Source organism: Gadus morhua, chromosome 6 (genome assembly GCF_902167405.1).
Source record: "Gadus morhua chromosome 6, gadMor3.0, whole genome shotgun sequence".
Classification (NCBI taxonomy): Eukaryota; Metazoa; Chordata; class Actinopteri; order Gadiformes; family Gadidae; genus Gadus; species Gadus morhua.
In genome coordinates, this window is record NC_044053.1 from 8,004,941 (window position 1) to 8,009,864 (window position 4,924).

A 4,924-nucleotide genomic window follows, 5' to 3' on the forward strand; every position below is an offset into this window, starting at 1 on the left:
AGTTTACCATACTTTAAAGAAAATATTCATTCATACCTGATCTTAGTCCAAAGTTTCGAGTAGAGCTTCCTCAGGGTTCATTTGTTTCAAAGATACCTCCCCTCACACCGAACGAATCAAGTTTACATCCAATAGCCCAACAGCGTTTCCCCCCCCGCGCCCCCCCCCCCCCCCCCCCCCCCCCCACGACGTGTGAGATCCCCACCGCCGTCCTCCAGAGCCCAACAACCTTGCTCTCTCAGGATCCATTTGTGATTGGTTGCTAGGTCAGCGAGCGATAGGTGAGAGAGGCGAGCGCTGTTATGCGTGCGGGTTTCCCTGGTTACCAAATGCCTTGGTGTTAAAGACAAAGCAAAAAAAAAAAAAAAGACATTGACAAAAGCAGGGTCTCCTGGTTCTGTTGTGTCACCCGGGGGCGCGGTCAGGTTTCAGCGGTGCCGTGGCGTGCGTGGGGGGGTCACCAGGGTGAGAATGGGGATTAGTGAAATCGCTTTGCGGATTGGGAAACAGGTGAAGCAGGGACCCACCGCGCCGGCTCTGTCCGTCTCCACTTTCACCCCCCCCCCCCCCCCTGAAACCCACATAACCCTCTTTGAGCGTTTTAGGACTTCAAGCTTGGGCCAGGTGCGTTTGTTTAGCACTCAGAGTGGGTGGAGTTGGTCGTGGGGGGGGGGGGGGGGGGGGTGTTGTCTGTTTTAATTTGCACACCTGTCACTATGATAACGGTGGCCTCGGTGACCGGCACCAGGCGTGGCTGCGGCAGACGAAACCTTGGGTCTCTGGGCTAATGGTCACACTGACCCCTCCGCTGCAAGAGAATGTCAGTTAGTGTGCAGACTATTAACCGATGAACACACACAGCGTTAACCCCTACCAAAAACACTACCAACAACATTTAACCGTTCTGATGTTGTTGTTAAATTATGTTAGGTTGTGTTGTATTGTGTTCTGTTCACGTATGTTGTGTTTTAATGTTGTTTGTTGTGTATTGTTATGTTCGGTTGTATATTTTTAGCGATAGGATTTTGTTATGTTGTGTTATTGTGTGCTGTGTTAAGATATGTTTGTATTCTCATAATTTGTTTCTTTGTAAACACTTCTAAAGGACTCACCGACTCCAGACTTGCGATAACTCAAGTGACTTTCACGATGTAGTGGGTGGGAGATGGTTGATTGAGTGTGGAAATGCCAAATATGAGGTATCAGAGTAGTGATGATGTGGTCTTCTTCCGCAGGGTCTAAGTCTGTTCCCTAGTGAAGGTACTGAAGTATTGATTACAAAAATAAAGGAACGTAATGCTCCTTCAGCTCTTTTCTCTTAAAAGCCATGTTTGTTATCCCCTTGGATCATACTCTACACAGCACCTGCAAACACACACACACACACACACACACACACACACACACACACACACACACACACACACACACACACACACACACACACACACAGACACACACACACACACACACACACACACACACACACACACACACACACACACACACACACACACACACACACACATCTTCAGGTCTAAGACCACCAAACCACTGAGCACTGTGGTATTGGGCACAAGCCTTTCATTTCACGGTCATGTCGAGAGAAAGAGAAAGGTAATCATCGCAATGAAATTGACAAGCGTTGTTCAGGATGTTTGAGAGAGAGGTTCTGCCTCATCGCCATTCAACATAAGATGTTTATCTGTGTACGTCATACACTAGGTATGAACCAAACGTCTCCTGTTGTCTGGATGGGTGTCGACCCGCGATGGAACCGTTCAGATTTAAGGGTCTCTCGTTCCACTATGGCTTCCCTCCCAAACGTGTAGTTTCTCCGGAATCCACGGCGCCAGCAGATCATCAAGGCTCAGTGTTCCCCAGGGCGCCATCGGAGACCTTATCAACGTCCATGTTCTATGACGGATGAAGACAAGGCTTCTCCGTACGGGAGACAGAAGTACCGGGGAAGTACCGTCCTGGCCGCTGTACAGTGGAAGTATTGAAGGCCTCCCAGATGCCATTCTCTGGCAGTCGAATAGCAGCAGGCGGATTGTCAAACGTACTTTTCAATTAAAGTAATAGTACTGCTCCGATTACCTGGCCTTGGGTTTCTCTGAGCTGCCTTTTTGTTTTTCTAATTCTTGGCCGTGTTTTGTGGGTAATCCACAATCATGCAGGGATCCCCCTCCATGGTGTATCAAAGAGTCGTCCCATGCGGATAGAGGTTGTCAGTTTGAATCCCGCTAAACACTCACTTGGCTCATGCGGTTGACCTTGGCCCCCCCTCGCCGGGGAGATGGTGCTCCCCGGATCGGCCGTCGGACGCCGCTCCGCCAGCTGACATCATCGTGGAAATGTTCCCCTCTTGTAGGACATGGAGCTTTCCACGGTTGCCAAGGGGATAGCCCTGTCTCTCCCCACCCCGCAACCACGAGCACCAGGGGGGTTCCCCAGCCTCTACCCATGATGTCATCTATTATGGCCCGAGAACAAGGGTTGTGTGGGTGTAGCTCTGACTCTCTGTTTCACTCCGTCCTTCCAAGTCTCTCACTCGCACTGTGAGAGTGTAGCGAAGGGGAATTCCGTGTCCGCGGATGATGTGCGATTGTGAAGGTTTAATATCTCGCTGGGTAGTATAGATCCCACATGGACACATCCACACGCACATACATATAGTAACGCTCACAGTCCCACCCATGCACCATTTTTGGGAGAGCTTCTCGGGCTGTTAGTCAGAAACAGCTACTGGTGCTGTTAATCCACTCCATGAACAGAAAAGAGGTGGTTGACCACATTAGGGAAAGAGACAAAAATAAACAAAGTAAAAGCAGGCCAATGGATCAATCACCAGAAAGTCTGTGAAATATATTGAAAGGAGCAGAGGAGACATTCTTCAGAAGGAGAACATTGTCCTGATGAGGGACAGATGGCATGCTGGTTAGGCACGCCTGAAAGGCACGCCATTTTTACCTTCTGGACAAAATCCCAAAGAACAATGATGTGGTGTAAACGTGGTGGCACAGGGGGGATTCTGGGAAGGTAGGGGAAATGACATCATAACAGTCACACCAGGTCATAATGCAGTAAGTGGTGGGCTCTATTGTGGGACAAAAACTAAAACAATCTTTGCTATAGTAAAGTAAACTGAGATGGAGAGGGGGGGCTAAAGGAGAGATGATAGATCAGCCTCCTTCTTGTTGGACGCCAGAGTAAACTAAGGCGGTTAACAGTTTCTCTTCAAAAACAACAAAAACACCGCCATCTTTTGAGAGTTTGTTGAGCTGACCTCAGTTTTTCTAAGATAAATGAGAAGATTCCCCGGGGAGGAGAAACTTTTCTCTGACACAAAGGGCCACCATAACTCCATCATGTGCAACCCCAGAACCTTGTTCTGGGCCAAGATTTTGCTTCTTCTTCCGGGCACCGAAGGCTGGTTCTCCCTGGGGAGTCCGGGGTCCATGTTAGCTGACAACCTGCCAAGAGGGGGCTAGAGCTTGGGACAGTGGAGAAGCTTGATGTTTGCTGCCGGCAGCTCTGCTGAAGCGTGTCCGATTCCAGCATAAACACAGGGTTCATGTGATGCGATGTCCAACCAAAACCTTTGGGTCACAATGATGCAATATTAATGAGCGAGTTCATTAAAAGTATATGGAAGGTAATTCAGACACAGGCAGACACAGGCTGACCACACACACACACACACACACACGCACAGACAGACAGACAGACAGACAGACAGACAGACAGACAGACAGACAGACAGACAGAGACACACACACACACACACACAAACACACACACACACACACACACACACACACACACACACACACACACACACACACACACACACACACACACACACACACACACACACACACACACACACACACACACACACACACATACATACACAGTTAACTCAAGAGAAGAAATTTTTGGTTACTTTGCTTAGGTTTTTCTTGGCCCTTATTAAACTTGCTGGGCAACCCTCCATTTCAAGATGATAATATCATCAAGCCATGTAGTCAAAAATAGATACTATGGAGCAAATATTACAATGACAAAAAGATATTGTTTTGCGCCCTGATAGACCTGAACGTAATGGGATCTGGTCTGAAGATGTTCCAGCATGTTCCTAACAGATCCCCCCCACACAGTGGAGTGTACAGTTTAGGTGTCTTTAGACCACCCTGTTGGTGGAAAAACCCTGTGGCAGAGTAATGCCACCATTACTGTGACCAGTAAAGAGGTCACATTTAACAGGGTGGCCATCGATCAATACTGTTACGATATAAGGAATAGGGATAGCTTTAGAGTGCTTAGGGTTTTGGTCAGTACTGACATCACACAGAGGGGGCCGTGTTGAGGTGCTCATTAGCGTTAAATTGCAACAGCTGAGGTGAGAGTGTCGGGGAGTGAGCCTGAGTGGAGAGTCTCTGGAGGTGGCTGGATGCAGGTGAGATAATTACACTGTGTACTAATTAAACAGAGCTGTTCGCCTACGGTGGCCCCTAGATAGGTAAGATTGCCCTTTAGGAATAAACCTCAGTAAGAAGTTTAGGAATATACCTCAAGTTCAACGCACCACGTAGGGACAGACCTTAGGTAGCGTGCTGGCAGTGTGCAGCACGGATAATAACGAGTGCGGTAGGTCTGGCGCGTAACAATACTTAGGATGTAAAACCCCCTTCCTTTCCTCCTCCCCTGTTGATTTGTGCTAAATAATGTAGCACTCAAAGCTTGATGTAGTGCAGTTTAACGATGACTACAATCCTCCACGGAGAACTGCCTCATGTAATGAGACTGTGAGTCTAATGCTAGCCCGCTAGTAAGCGCAGGTAGGTTAGCATGTTCTCACGGCTCAATCCTTGGTGTCTAGAAAGTTGGGATGTGGTTCCTGGCCCCCCGCGTGTGAAGA